Below are 16802 nucleotides of genomic sequence, written 5' to 3' on the forward strand. Positions count from 1 at the left end.
GGATATCCATGTGATCTTACGTTCCTGCGTCTCCTAACGGTAACAGCCCCTTCAAACCAACACACCCTTTGAATTAACGTAGTTAGTCCCATCTGATTTGAATGAGTTGGAAGGATTAAAGTTGCTTCCGAAAATAATGATGGCCAACATTTACACGAGGTTCCCTAGATGCCAAGCCCTTGATGCAGAGTAATTCATTTACTCCCGACGATGACCCCAGGTAGGTGCTATTCTTACTTCCATTTTACAAATAAAGAAATTGAGGCTTCAAGGTTAAATAATTTTGTTTAATATAACACAACTGGTACATAGTAGAGCTGATATTCAAACCCAGGCCACGTGGCATCTCCAAGCTCTTGACTCCACAGACAAAGCTCACAGTCTGGGACCATCGTTCAATATTTATCTGGCATCTGTAATGTGACTATTGGTTCTTCTGTTCTACTTGCTGCCTTTGGAGTCAATGCAATAAGCATTTTCTGTGATTCTACCCAGTACAACGAGGGAAAATTCACTTTGCAACAGGGTGATCATGTAAAGCTTCACGAAGGAGGCTGCTTTGGATTTGGATCTTGAAAGATCGGTTCAGTTTCACCTAGCAGAGATCAGGGAAGTCATGGGGCAAAAAGACAACTGTGAGCAAATTCACACAGGTAGGGAATGTTCATAGAAAAAATAGCAAAGCTGGGAGGCTGGGCTGCTGGATGTGGGCCTGGATCACAAGATTTGGCTTCAGTATGAAGGGTGGACTGATACACTGGTGAGGAAGAGGAGGAGGAGGAAGAAAAGGTAGCATGTACATCTGTGTGTGTCTGTGTGCTTCTGTATGTGTATGAAATAAAGAGAAACCAGAGAAGCTGATGGTCCTTTATTCACAATTGTTCCTCTCTCCTCGCTTCTTCTACCATGACTCTGTCCATCACATGAGTAATTCACTGCTAAGCAAAGGCCCAATGCTGCTGCATTCACAATTTCCCTGCAAATTAAAATCCAGGGGATCATAATTTAACTCGTGTTCCTCTAGAAACAAGATTAAGTTCTTATAGAGTTCTGATGGTGAACTGCACGCACTAGCTCCCTGAACATCCCCAAGACATAGCCACGATAGTGTATTTTCCACCATTTTGCCCGTTTTTATTTTTATTTTCCAACATTTTGAAGCTTGCTTCTTGTTGATACGCCCACGTCTTTTTCTATTTTCCTTTCTAAAAATTGAGGTACGGGGGTGCCCGGCTGGCTCAGTAGAGCAAACGATCATTGGTCTCAGGGTTGCTAGTTCAAGCCCCACACTGGGGGAAGTTTACTTTAAAAAAAAATTGGTTAAAATCAGAGGTATAATTTTCAAGAGTAAAGTTTACCATTTGTGATGTTAGTTTTGTGAGTGTTGACAAACCACGAACAAAATCAATATATAGAATACTTCCTTCACCCTTCAAATGTCCTTCCTGCTGCCCCCCTTTGTGGGCAACCTCTATCCCCCCACCCCACGAACTCCTGAAAACCACAGATCTTTTCTTGTCCCTATAGTTTCACCTTTTCCAGGATGTCACATAAATGGAAACATGATAGTCTATAGCGACTGGAACCTGCATTCTTCCACTTACACATAAAGCATTGGAGTGTCATCCATATTATGTGAATCGGGTATTTTTTCCCTCTCATTGCTGATTAGTATTCCATTTTGTAGATGCACTACAATTTTTTTGACCATTCAGAAGTTGCAAGATCGTTGGATTATTTCCAGTTTTCAGCAATTATGACTAAAGCCACTATAAACACCTGTGTACAGGTTTTTGCATGAACAAAAGTTTTCATTCCATTTCAGTAAATGCTTATCTGATAAAAGGCTTAGACCTGGAATATATGAAGACCTCTGAAAACTCAGTAATGTGGAAAAAGTAATCCAACTTTTAAAAAGGCAAAATAAGGACTCCTGGGTGTCTGTCAGGTAAGCATCTGACTTTGGCTCGGGTCACGATCCCAGGGTCCTAGGATTGAGCCCCATGTCGGGCTCCCTGCTCAGTGGGGAGTCTGCGTCTCCCACTGCCTGCTGCTCTCCCGGCTTGTGCTCTCTTTCTCTCTGTCAAATAAATAAATACAATCTTTTAAAAAAAATTTTTTAATAAAAAAGTTAAAACATAAAACGGCAAAATATCTGAATAGACACTTCACAAAAAAAGACCTACAGATGGCAAATAAGCACATGGAGAGATTCAACATTACGAATCAGGGAAATGCAAATTAAAACCAAAATGACATACCATTGTGCATCTATTAGAATATTAGAATGTTTAAAAACGGACAATACCAAGGGCTGACGAGGACATAGGCCAACAGAAACTCTCAAACATGGCTGGTGGAAATGCAAAATGACACAGCCACTTTGGAAAACTGTTCAGTCGTGTCGTATAAAGTTAAATGTAAACCTTCCATACAGTTCTGCAATCCTGTATCCAGATATTTACTCGAGTGCTTTTCACTTAATTTTTTAGGGTGGAATTTTTTTCCCGGCCTTCTAAATCAGATGAGGAATATAATCGTGTTACTTTTTGATGAGTTGAGTTTAGCATTAATCCAGCAATACTGGATTATACTGGGATCCTGCTTTCATGTCGACCTTCTTCAAAAAGCTGAGTGTCTTTGTTTTTGTTTTGGGTTTTTTTTTTTTTTAAGGTTTTATTTATTTATTTGACAGACAGAGACCACAAGTAGGCGGAGAAGCAGGCAGAGAGGGAGGAGGAAGCAGTCTCTCTGCTGAGCAGACAGCCCTATGCATGGCTTGATCCCAGGACCCTGAGCTCATGACCTGAGCCAAAGGCAGAGGCTTTAACCCACTGAGACACCCAGGCGCCCCAAGCTGAGTGTTACAGGCTGTGTGCTGGGAATACATACAGAGAGGCAAGACAATTTCTATTCTTTTTTTTTTTTAAGAATAGACATATTTTATTTTTTACTGAAGTATAATTCATATGCGATATTATAATGTTTCAGGTGTACAACATACTGATTTCACAATTCTATATATGACTCAGTGCTCACCACGAAAAGGGTAGACACCAATATTGACTACGTTCCCTATGCTGTACTTTTCATCTCCATGACTTACTTAATTTATAACTGGAAGCTTCTACCTCTTAATCCCCTTTAGCTATTTCATCCCTGCCCTCCATCTACCTCCCCCTCTGATATTTCCTATTCTTTGTTTTTTTAATTTTTTTTTAAGATTTTATTTGTTTGACAGAGAGAGATCACAAGTAGGCAGAGAGGCAGGCAGAGAGAGAGAGGAGGAAGCAGGCTCCCCGCTGAGCAGAGAGCCCGATGTGGGGCTCGATCCCAGGACCCTGGGATCATGACCTGAGCTGAAGGCAGAGGCCCTAACCCACTGAGCCACCCAGGTGCCCCTGATATTTCCTATTCTTAAAAGCAGAGAGGCACTCAAGGCGTTGTGGGCCCACATGCTGGTTTGCACCTTCACTCAATGGTCTCGGACTGCTGAGATTTTCTCAGCTTATATATATATATATATATATATCTTCTAAAATTGGACTCCTCCTTTGAATTCAAACTTTCGGCCATTATTTCTTCTGGCTCGTAGTGGACCTGCCGCTGATACCCTCTCATCTAATTTGCTGTGGGCCAGCAAGCCAGATAATGAGGTCTATTAGAATGGTGTACAAAATAAGGTTACTGATTAAAGGTAGAATCTGACTGCCTCTCCTGATGCTTTTCTGACAGGGTAAAGTCCATGGTCTTTGGGATAGTTCTTTCCAACTCCCAAAGGCGTTCTTTGTTTCCTTGTGGACTCTGGCCACCTTCCAGAGAGGTCAGTTAAGATGGCTGGAAGTCTTAACTACAGATAAAGGCGATATTACCAGAGTTTACATCAATCTAGTCTAATCTGCTGCAATGTTTGCTCTTGCTCCGTGCTAGACAGAAGGACCAATGAACCTTCTAATCTGGGAGAACTAGGTTTGCAGAAGCTTAATGTAGTCAGCAACGGAACAATGGAGAACAAGCCATAACCCAAAGACTGAAAGCAAGCCTGTTTGAACAAGAATATAAGGAAAGATAAAATAGGTGCCAAGTTCTGCCTCCTACACTCAGAAGCCTCTATTTCTCATTGGGAATACTGTATTTCAAAGGAAGTGCAGGTTTGTTTTTTTTTTTTTAATTATGTGTATCCCACTTGTATCCAACTCAAATTGAAAGTCCTTCAGCACACATCAGCCTCTCACTATAACTCACAACTGTCCTCTTTCGATCAGAATGGCAAAGCCTCACAGAGGGGCTGAATTACAATTAAAATTTAGCAGTAGAAACAGTTGTTCTAACAGATGCTTTTTTTTTTTTTCCTCTTCCAGCTTGTTAGAAAAGAGTAAGTCTTCAGAAAATAAATTTGAAATAAAGAAAACATTTACCTACTAAAACAAACTCCACTCTACCAAACCCATTCAGACCTTCTGTTGTCTTTTTTTTTTTTTTTTTTTAATCAGCAGGCTTTGGGCAAGGTCTGCTAGAAAAAAAGAACCTAAGACTCATCCTTGCTTTGTGCCAAATACGTGGTCTCAAATACATCAGCGATTTCCATTCCAAAGAAGGGTTCCGTCACTTGCTGAATAAAATAATTTTCCACAGCACAGGAAATGAGGAGATTGGATATTTTATCAGATGGGCAACTGAACAAACAGGGCTCCAGGTGGCTAATGTCACACGGATGAAGGCACCAGGGGAATAAACAGGCTTCTGGGTTTCGATGGCCTTCCCCCTCCATCAACATCCAACATAATATAACTGCATTTCCACCATGAGAGCCTTTTTCCAACCAACCCCCAGAGAATAATCTATTCTAATATAATGCAGTTTCTTTAGAAGGACACAATTTATTGGGATACAAAGCCATTTTTTTCCTTCCTCTTTTTTATTCTCTCTCTTTAATCTTAGTCTTTAAAACAAACAAACAAAGAAAAAAAACCCCACTCTTTCTTGGGCAGTTCCAGGAAAAAAGATGCCAAAGAGCCAAAGAAATAGACCCCTGTTATTTCCATGAAAGACTTTAAAAGGTTCAAAAATTATTTTGTCAGCTTTATTTTAATGAAAATCGACAATGCCATTTTCCCTTCTGAGAAACATCATTTCCAAGAGCTCTGGCTCTGATATAATCACAAGCTTTCTTTAAAAAAAAAAAAAATCTCTTAATGACTTTGTGTCAGTGAAGTGACTTACAGCATTCGCCACTCATAAAAAATGGTTCATTTCCATTATCTGCATTTAGGTAACTCTCTACACAACATCAAGTTCTTTCAATTAAATAAGGCAGCATTTTATACTTGGAAAGGCAGCCATCTTCTTTTCAGGGTTAGCACTGCCCTGTTCGTGGCCTGCTTTCTTCAAAACCCTTAAATTATTTTTAGGAAATACTGTGGGTTCTTTTAAGTGTGGTTATGGTTTGGTATCATGGTTATGTTTGTGTAAAGAATCCTTATATTTTAGGGCACCTGGGTGGCTCAGTTGGTTGGGCGACTGCCTTCAGCTCAGGCTGTGGGCCTAGAGTCCTGCATGGGGCTCCCACCTCCATGAGGAGTCTGCTTCTCCCTCTAACCTTCTCCCCTCTCCTGCTCTCTCTCACTCTGTCTCTCTCTTTCACACACACACATAAATAAACAAATAAATAAAACCTTTAAAAAAGGAATCCTTGTGTATTAGAGATACATACTGAAATATTTATGTATGAAATGATAGGTTGTCTGAGATGTCCGTCAACATGATATGGCAGAAATGGAGCCTGTGGATGAAACGAGAGTGGCCATAAGAGCATGACTGCTGAGGCAGGGTGAAGGCTACAAGAGGAGAAGACAACATACTCTTCTGTTTACTTTTGTATATCCTTCTCATTCTTCATACTTAAAAGGCAAAGCCTTTTATCACTCTAATGCCTAGAGAAGTAGCAACCACTCAGTCTGTCTTTCCAAGCTTTCATGAAGCTTTGCATTTACAAAGTTAACTCTCTTTGAGGGATCTCTACACCCAACATGGGACTCGAACTCATAACCCCAAGATCAAGAATCTCATTCTCTACCGACCGAGCCACCCAGGGGCCCCTACAAGGCTAATTTTGGAACCTACTATCTCCCTATTCCCACTCACACAACCTATGCACCAACCCAACCGGACTACTGATAATTTGCAGAAGATACCCAGTCCATCCACACTTTCGGATTTTAGCACATTTTATTCCATTGGCCAGAATGTCTTGCCTTTCCCACCTCTATTTCTTTTTTTTTTTTTTTTTAAGATTTTATTTATTTATTTTACAGAGAGAGATCACAAGTAGACAGAGAGGCAGGCAGAGAGAGAGAGGGAAGCAGGCTCTCCGCTGAGCAGAGAGCCCGACGTGGGACTCGATCCCAGGACCCTGAGATCATGACCTGAGCTGAAGGCAGTGGCCCAACCCACTGAGCCACCCAGGCACCCTTCCACCTCTATTTTTACCTGTCAGATTCCAACCACTTGTTATATACCACTTGTTCCAAGAAGACTTTTATGATACACACATTAGAAATTGAATCTTACCACACCATTTTCCCTATGCATTATCTGTTTAGGTGACTCTTAGATGATTATCCTATTGAGTGGTAGATAAGTTTAATAGTAAATAGATCACAGAAAATAATGATTTGGTGTGGTTAAGTAGTCAAATGGTATTATATCAAAATATTACCAATGGGACACCCGGGTGGCTCAGTCGGTTAAGCATCTGACTCTTGGTTTCTGCGCAGGTCATGATCTCAGTGCTTGAGATAGAGCCCTATGATAGGCTTTGCCCTCTGCACAGAGTCTGCTTCCCTTCTCCCTCTCTTTCTGCTCCTCCTCTGGTTCACCAACACATGAGTATGCATGCTTTCATACACTCTCTCTCACTAATAAATAAATAAATCTTTAAAAAATACACACACACACATATATATAATCAAATAGATATCAGACAAATGTCACTGTGACTCATTCCTGAAGCATTATATAAAGAACAGAATTTGGTCTCAAAATAAGCACATTTACATTTAACTTTTAATCAAGAATTTGAATGATGGGAGGAAAAGCATGATATTACCAATGAACATTTCCTAGATACCAATCAAAAAATATAAAACTTCCCAAAGAATAATCATAACCATTTGTACAAAAGTAGTTTCTATCACTTCAGCGCTCTTAAACTAAGCCTCAAAATAGATGCAGATGGGACAGACTCAGACAAAAAAAGCACTCAGATTTCAAGAATAAACACATTTGATATGGGAAATTTTCTCATGATATAATATTAAGTTGAAGAAAAACAGGATACAGTGGCGCCTGGGTCACTCGGGCGGTGAAGCGTCTGCCTTCAGCTCAGGCCATGATCCCGGGGTCCTGGGATCAAGCCCCCCATAGGGCTCCCTGCTCAGCGGAAGTCTGCATCTCCTTCTTCCCCTTTCCCATATGTTCTCGCTCTCTCTCTCAAATAAATAAATAAAATCTTTTTTTAAAAAAGAAAAAAAACAGGATAGAGAACTGTATATATAATATGATCCTGACTTTTGTAAGAAAAGAAGCTATGTTTCTATAAATACATAAAAAAAAGAAAGAAAATATATTAACAGTAGATACCTCTAAATAATGGAATAATAGGTGATTTTTCTTTCTTTCTGCTCTTCTGTATCTCTAAGGTTTTTAAAATGAGCAGCTATCACTTACATAACCAGGGGGCAGTTAAAAAGTATAAATTTATACTTTATGAAGAAGTTAAAAAGTATATTTGGGAAATTAAATCGCCACACCATTCCTTATACCAAATGAATTAAATATTTTTATTATTTTTGAATTAAATATTTAAATCTGAAATGGCAGACCATAGAAATACTAGAGGAAAATATGGGTAAAATTTTTTTTAAGATTTTATTTATTTATTTGACAGAGAGAGAGAGATCACAAGTAGGCAGAGAGGCAGGCAGAGAGAGAGGGGAAAGCAAGCTCCCTGCTGAGCAGAGAGCCCGATGCGGGCCTCAATCCCAGGACCCTGGGATCGTGACCTGAGTCGAAGGCAGAGGCTTTAACCCACTGAGCCACCCAGGTGCCCAAAATTTTTAATAATTCCAGGGAGGGGTAAGACCTAACATGCCCTATAAACCAGAACCCATAAAAGCAAAGACTGGTTAATTTGACGATATAATCTAAAGTTACTGTGTCACGCACGCGCGCGCACACACACACACACACATCAGGAAATTAAGACAAACTGGAAAAAAACAGCAATATACAACAAAGACAAAAGACTACTTTTCTTAATATGTGAAGTACTCCTACAAATCAATAAAACTAAGATCAACAACCCAGTTAAAAATTGGTTGATGGATACATATAGATAATTCACAAAAAATGTAACACAAATTTCTCTTAAAACGTATGTAATATGTTCATTTTTACTCATAAGGGAAATGCAAGCTGAATCTAGAACATACAGATCTATGGGGACACCTGGCTGGCTCAGTCAGGGGAGCACACAACTCTTGTTCTTGGGGTTGTAGGTTTGGACCCCATGTTAGGTGTAGAGATTACTTAAAAACCCTATGACCCTGCAATTGCACTACTGGGTATTTACCCCAAAGATGCAGATGTAGTGAAAAGAAGGGTCATCTGTACCCCAATGTTCATAGCAGCAATGGCCACAATCGCCAAACTGTGGAAAGAACCAAGATGCCCTTCAACTGACGAATGGATAAGGAAGATGTGGTCCATATACACTATGGAGTATTATGCCTCCATCAGAAAGGATGAATACCCAACTTTTGTAGCAACATGAACAGAACTGGAGGAGATTATGCGGAGTGAAGTAAGTCAAACAGACAGAGTCAATTATCATATGGTTTCACTTACTTGTGGAGCATAAGGAATAACATGGAGGACATTGGGAGAAGGAGAGGAGAAGTGAGTTGGGGGAAATCGGAGGAGGAGACAAACCATGAGAGACTGTGGACTCTGAGAAACAAACTGAGGGTTTTGGAGGAGAGGAGGGTGGAAGGTTGGTGGTGGGTATTATGGAGGGCACATATTGCATGGAGCACTGGGTGTGGTGCATAAACAATGAATGCTGGAACAATGAAAAGAAATAAAATAAAATGGAAAAAAATAAAATCTTTACAATATATAGATCTATAACATACCCAAGATAAAGAAAGATAAAGGGTTAGGATAATACATTCTGTTACAAAACAGTAAGGAAATAGGCAATCCCATACATTCCTGATGGGATTAATAACTCTTCATCTCAATGGAGACAATTTGGCAATTTCTGTCAGAACTAAAAATGCACCTACCTTTTAACCCAGTAATTCCCTATCTGGGGATTTATGCTTTAGATATATACTCCCACATGTGTAAAAAGACTTTATAAAAATATGTATTATAACGATGTCTATAATAGCCAAAGATTGGAAACCATCTAGATGTCTGTCAACAAATTATCGACCAATCAAGCATTTCTATGCATACAATACAAACTACTTCCAAAATAATATTAAATGATAACGTTGGGTGTAGAAGAGCATATAAAGCATGTTATTGCTTGCATTGTATAAATGTTTAGAATACCTTTGGAGAATAAGCAAGAAATTAATATTAGTTATTATTTCTGGGGGGAAGGGAACTGAATGTCTGGGATTAGGATGGGAAGAAAACTTTTCACTTTTTGAGTTTTTAAAAATTTTTTTAAACTTACTTATTTTTTACTGTTTAGGTTTTGCATTAAGTGTAGATATTACTGATTCTGAAATTATGTTAAAATGCATAGAGGTTAGAGGCATCTAGATGTCTCGATCGGTTGAACAGCTGACTCTTGATTTTGGCCCGGTCATGGCATTGGGCCCTGAGTCGGGCTCCACACTCTGCAGGGAGCCTGCTTGGGATTTTCTCTCCTTCCCTCTCCCTCTGCGCATCCTCCTCCTCCTCCTCCTCCTCCTCCTCTCTCCCTCTAAAATAAATAAATAAATCTTTAAGGGGGAAAAATAGATAGAAGTTAAAAGATCACTAAAAAAAGTACATAGGGGAGAATAATATCTCAAGCTCTGGAGGAAAGTATGAAAGCTTAAGCCTGCTGATCACAGATTTGTAGTAAAGCTTGAAATCAGGCAACGTGATGCCCCCAGTTTTGTCTTTCTTTTCCAACATTTCCTTAGCAATTCGGGGTCTCTTCTAGTTCCATACAAATTTAGGGATTGTTTGTTCCAGCTCTTTGAAAAATGCCGGTGGAATTTTGATCGGGATGGCACTGAAAGCATAGAAGGCTCTAGGCAGTATAGACATTTTAACAATGTTTATTCTTCTGATTCATGAGCATGGAATGTTCTTCCATCTTTTTGTGTCTTCTTCAATTTCTTTCATGAGTGTTCTGTAGTTCCTTGAGTACAGATCCTTTACCTCTTTGGTTAGGTTTATTCCAAGGTATCTTATGGTTCTTGGTGCTATAGTAAATGGAATAGATTCTCTAAATTTCCCTTTCTGTATTTTCATTGTTAGTGTATAAGAAAGCAACTGATTTCTGTGCATTGATTTTGTATCCTGCCATATTACTGGATTGTTGTATGAGTTCTAGTACTTTGGGGGTGGAATCTTTGGGTTTTCCATATAAAGTATCATGTCATCTGTGAAGAGAGAGAGTTTGACTTCTTTGCCAATTTGAATACCTTTTATTTCTCTTCGTTGTCTGATTGCTGTTGCTAGGACTTCTAATACTATGTTGAACAAGAGTGGTGAGAGTGGGCATCCTTGTCGTGTTCTTGATCTCAAAGGGAAGGCTGCCAGCTTTTCCCCACTGAGAATGATATTCGCTGTGGGTTTTTTTTTTTTAAGATTTTTTTAAATTTATTTATCAGAGAGAGAGAGGGGGAGAGAGCGAGCACAGGCAGACAGAATGGCAGGCAGAGGGAGAAGCAAGCTCCCTGCTGAGCAAGGAGCCCGATGTGGGACTTGATCCCAGGATGCTGGGATCATGACCTGAGCCGAAGGCAGCTGCTTAACCAACTGAGCCACCCAGGCGTCCCTCGCTGTGGGTTTTTAATAGATTTTAGAAGTTGAGGAATATCCCTTCTATCCCTATACTTTGAATCATTTTAATCAGGAACGGATGCTGCTGTACTTTGTCAGATGCTTTTTCTGCATCAATTGAGAGAACCATGTGGTTCTTCTCTCTTCTCTTAATGATTTGTTCTATCACCTTAATTGATTTGCAAATGTTGAACCACCCTTGCATCCCAGGGATAAATCTCACCTGGTCATGGTGGATAATCTTTTTAATGTGCTGTTGGATCCTATTAGCTAGGATCTTGTTGAGAATCTTAGCATCCATATTCATCAGGGATATTGGTTTGAAATTCTCCTTTTTGGTGGGGTCTTTGTCTGGTTTAGGGATCAGGTCGGTTGAACAGCTGACTCTTGATTTTGGCCCCGGTCATGGCAATACTGGCATACTGGCTTCATAAAAAGTCTGGAAGTTTTCCTTCTGTTTTTATTTTTTGAAACAACTTCAGGAGAATAGGTATTATTTCTTCTTTGAATGTTTGGTAGAATTCCCCATGGAATCCATCAGGTCCTCGGCTCTTCCTTGTTTTTTGGGAGGTTTTTGATCAGGGCTTCAATCCCATTACTAGATATTGCTCTATTCAGGTTGTCAGTTTCTTCCTGATTCAGTTTTGGAAGTTTATAGTTTTCCAGGAATGCATCCATTTCATCGAGGTTGCTTACCTTATTGGCATATAAAGCTTAAGCCTGCAGATGGAAGGTGGGGTCACTGAGTCCTCGGAATATTGAAAAGAGAATGTTAAGCTATAGATGACTTAAAGTTAAACAAAGATGATCTGAGAGTGTGTTATCGGAGACCACATGACACGAATGACACTGAGATGTAATAAGAGGAATTAAAGAGGCCACAACTTCCCACTGTATTTGGTATTGACATAACCTGCTTTAGGAGCTCTGACCCAATTCACTGCTCCAGGCCAATTCTATAATCAATGGGCAGTTCTTCAGTGATTTGTGGTCAGACATGCCATGGAAAAATCTGTGATTTTTCTTTTTTCCCCTGGGGAATCAACCCAATGGCTGGCGCATGCGTACACACACACACACGCAAAATTCAATTTACTTTACTTTTTCAGTTGTTTTTGTTTTTGCTCTCTTGACTCCAATGCCATGCACACGAGTCATGTCACACCACCACTGCCTTTAACCTTTGCTATGATCCTTAATAGAGTCTGACCCTTCTGTTCTCTCCTGCCAGATCCACCCAGTCTGACCCAGGAGCAAACCAAAAGAAGTGGAACTTAAAGGGAGAGCGGTAGTCCATCGGAAGGAAGCCAGTCTGTCTGAAAACAGAAAGCAGGTAGGATCTAGGGCAAGTGCTTTAAAGCTTCTAAATAAGCAAATGAAATATCACTGAAGACACAAAGGCTTCTTTCACATGAAGCCTAAGGCAGCTAGAAACAGGTATTCAGAAGAGCCACAAAAATTATCTAACTTACACAAAACCAATTAATAAAATTCCCTTGCGCTAGGCTGCTAAGAAGCTTTCTAGGTGAAGTGTGGTCTAAAAGAGCAAAAAGTACAGATTAAGCCTCAAGCCACTGGGAAATGCCCCACATACCCTCAATGGGCCACCATAAACCATTTGAAAGAGCTGGCAGTATTTCATTTGGCCTAATGAGGACTCAGACTATGAATATGTACTTTTGTACTTATTCCCCCCAAATGGAGCATATTTATTATATCCCGTCTGCATTTTACATGTCAATTATGATGTCCTTTCTGCAGTTTTTGCTCTTGTTTCATCAGGAATGCTACCCCAGGAAAAGACTGACGCAGCCGGTAGGAGCCTTGACGTTGTCTCTGCTGACATCTAGTGGAGGGATACCAGATACCACAGTAACTCTATTTTTAGAGCCTCTGTTCTGAGTTAGGTGAACAGTAAATGTGTATCTTTATCCCTCTCATGGTTTCTAAAGATGATCTAAGATCTGATCCGATTTCGAGGTGAAAAGCAAAACTACGTATCTGCAACTGACAGGTCTGAATTTTACATATGTGTACACACACACACACACACACACACTGTTTAAGTGTGTACCTACCAAATGGCCACATTTTCCTGTTTTTTCCTTAGCATGGCACTGTAATTCCATCAGCTCTCCTTTTGTAGGTATACAAGACAGCAAGACCTAGTAATCAAGCATTCATTTCCTGTGGTTGCCGTAAGAAATCATGACAAACTGGGTGGCTTAAAACAACATGTTTATTATCTTACAGTTCTGAAAGTCAGAAGTCCTAAACTTGAAGTGTTAGCAAGGGCTAAATTTCTGGAAGTTCCAGGGAGCTCTTTCCAGCTTCTAGAAGCTGCACACATCCCTTGACTCATGGACTCATAAGTCCATTGCCCCAACTTCATATTTCAGGACGCATATTTCAGGCAGTCACCCTCTCTTCAATGACACAGCAGCATTCGCTCGTCTTGGACCAATATCCAGCTTGCAGTGATCAATTAAATCATGAGGACATTCCTGAGGGGGCAGGCAATGCTCTGCTAGAGAACATTATCTTTAGCCCCTAAATGCTGTGTTTTTAAGCAAGTTTTTGAGGTACATAAGCCATTACACTGAGGTTCAGGAAATCTGGCCTCCTATTTCTAGATTTTCTATTTAACAGGACATGTGGATGGAATATGCAATGGCCTGACATGGCAGGTACCAGGAGAATTGCTGCTTACCTTCTCATCTCTCCACTAATTATTTCATGATAGCTGAATTTGAAGGAAAAAAAAGAAAAGGCAGTCGGCAGAAAGCCATTTATTCAGCAAATGGATAGAATACTTAATATGGGGGCACCTGGGTGGTTCAGTTGGTTGAGCGTCTGCCTTCAGCTCGGGTCATGATCTCTGGGTTCTGGGATCGAGCCCCGCGTCGGGAATCCCTGCTCAGCGGGGAGCCTGCTTCTCCCTCTCCCTCTGCCTGCCTCTCTTTCTCTCTCTGTCAAGTGAATGAATAAAATCTTTTTAAAAAGACTTAATATGATAATAATCCTATAAAAAGATGACATTGATGCCCTCATGCAAATAAGAAATGACCTATATAAGGTTTTTTTCTGCAAAACGTGTTGGTACAGAAGAAAGAGGCAGTCTGACTACCTGAGGGCCTACAGGCGTGAAGCTTTGGTAGAAGAGAGGTGAGGACCACTCACAAGCTAGTCAACTTCACACAGGTGCACATGGCTAGCCCCGTACAAGGAAATGGGGGCTGTGGAGATCTTCAGAAATAGTATGACAAATATAAAATCCTTATTGCTCCTGCGACAGGGACTCTGGGGATGAATGTCAATGTGAGGAGACATTCATTTAGGACTTCAGCAAGAAGTCCCTTGGCCACACCGAGAGAGCCAGAATTGTGGCAAAGTTGGGGAATGACAATCAGAAAGACCAAATTACTTGTCCCACTGTAAGGAAAAAAACGGACTTTTGCAGGACAGGTGGCTTTCCCTGAATAGAGATCTTGGCAAAGTTTAATCAAAACAAAAGCTCTCACCCCATCTAAAGTGAAGTCCACTTAGAGATGGAAAGGAGAGGCATTTCAGTCTTTCCTTGGCACACCAATTACTAAGTGTGACAGTGGCCTAGGAAAAAATATTCCTTCCCCAAGGCCTAATGTCTACCGGGGCTCAGGAGGACAGCTTCCAAAGCAACAATCTAGGTCTTCAGCCACCCCAAGGTTGTTCCATTCTGTACAAAGTTGCAAAGATCATGAGACCTACTGGGACTCGAATTCTGGGACAATTGAAATGGTAGAAAGTGTGGTTTCAGGGCATCCACCTCTTTTACAGGCCAACAGTCAGGCCCATTAGTGTGACAAACCAGTCAGCACTGACCAGACAATGGGGACCCCCGTCTGCGCTATCTTTCACCAAGACGTTCATTATTCCGCAGCGAATGACTCCACAGTCCAGGAATGGAGCCAGACTCTGGGTGATCAAGGTGAACAAACTGCCATCAGGGAGGGAAGGACAACTGCTCACAAATCCAGTAGGAGGTGGAGGGTGCCAGAAAAGCAGTAGGCACTGAGAGGCGAAGCAATGTCAAAGCAGGAATGACTCCTGCCCTGGCAAGAAGGAGAGGGGAGCCACAGGAAGCTTAACTTAGAAGCAGGTTGCTTCGGAGTGGAACGCTGAAAGTGAGAGCACTCTGGGTGACTATTTGTTCTCGTTTGTTACTTTACTAGCTTGCTTCACTGACTAGTTCTGACCCAGCCCCAATACCTCGATCACTCTGCTGCACACACCGCCTAAAGCCTTTCGTTCTCCACCCGTTGGTCCGTTCCTACCTACCCTTACTGCGAGCTTCCCAGCGGCTTAGAGCAACACTCCCCGCTCTCAAAAGATCCTTGCATCTCCTTCTGGCATCAGACAAATGTACCACAACTGAAGATGATTGGAGAGTGAAAGGGTCCAAGTTTCAAGACGCAATAAGAAAAAAAAGGGGGGGGCGACAAAAGAGGAAAAGCTCTTTCTTTCTCCATTTTGGACTTAGAGGACGATAAATAAGTAAAGATAAAAATATCCTCCTGTGGGTTGTCTAGCTTACTCAGAAGAGCATGTGGTTCTTTTTTTTTTTTTTTAAAGATTTGTATATTTATTTATTTGAGAGAGAGAGAGCACTGAGTAGGGGGAGCAGCAGAGGCAGAGGGAGAAGCAGGCTTCCTGCCGAGCAGGAAGCCCAATGCGGGGCTGGATCCCAGGACCCTGAGATCATGACCTGAGCCAAAGGCAGACGTTTAACTGACTAAGCCACCCTGGCGCCCTAAGCATGTGATTCTTGATCACAGGGTCACGAGTTTGAGCCCCATATTGGGTGCAGAGATTACTAAAAATGTAAATAAATAAATAAATTTTATTTTTCAAAACTCTAATAGAGATAGGAAAAGAAGATTTTTCAGGAACTAGGGATGAAATAATTATCACAGTTGAGCATTCAGTTTACTTCTGAGTATCCTGAGAACTGAGACTAGCCAAGCCAAGCCAAAAAACCCCATCTATAGCTCCTGCTGTCTCAACACCTCCACTTCTTACACAGAAACAAATTTTTTCCTGGTACTAAATTCTAGATGGCATTTTTCTTTTTTCTTTTTTAAAAAAATTTTATTTATTTATTCAACAGGGAGATAGAGAGGGAGAGCACAAGTAGACAGCACGGCAGGCATAGGGAGAGAGAGAAGCAGGCTCTCTACTGAGCAGGGAGCCTGATGCGGGGCTCGATTCTAGGACCCTGGGATCATGACCTGAGCCAAAGGCAGATGCCTAACAACTGAGCCACCCAGGCACCCCTGTATGGTATTTTTCTTAAGAGTTATTAGTTAAAAGATAACGAGTAGTACAATCATTTTTGACACATTATACTCTGAAAAATGGAAAATTTCTTTATGTGACTATTTTCTTAATACTATCTCTCAGTAAAAGTCATCTGACCCAAAGGAGTATATGTTTCTCATTACAGTGACAGTCTCTCAGATATATTCAGTTATTCCTTGACCTAAGCTGACTCGAAGTAATTTCAAGATGGACTTCTCTTGTAAGCACCTCAAACACAATATTGGTGTGGAAGTGAGTGGGAAGGTTGGTAGGCTTTATATAACAGAAAGGTGGGGACCAAGGTGGTGAAAATCAAGGAACACAACGTACATTTTATGAAAGACACTGCTGAATGACGGGACCAACTTTTTTTGGTTAATATTTTTTACTTT

The 16802-nt window shown here is 40.8% G+C and overlaps 1 long non-coding RNA gene across 1 annotated transcript in view; it reads right to left on the minus strand.

The window, feature by feature from the left end:
• Positions 1 to 285: 285 nt before the first annotated feature.
• Positions 286 to 16802, minus strand: part of LOC131821911 (uncharacterized) — a 101169-nt gene continuing 84652 nt past the window's right edge. The window contains exon 3 of the long non-coding RNA XR_009350016.1: positions 286 to 976. This is a non-coding gene — a long non-coding RNA (uncharacterized LOC131821911). The remainder of the gene's footprint in view (positions 977 to 16802) is intronic.

This window comes from Mustela lutreola, chromosome X, assembly GCF_030435805.1.
Source record: "Mustela lutreola isolate mMusLut2 chromosome X, mMusLut2.pri, whole genome shotgun sequence".
Classification (NCBI taxonomy): domain Eukaryota; kingdom Metazoa; phylum Chordata; class Mammalia; order Carnivora; family Mustelidae; genus Mustela; species Mustela lutreola.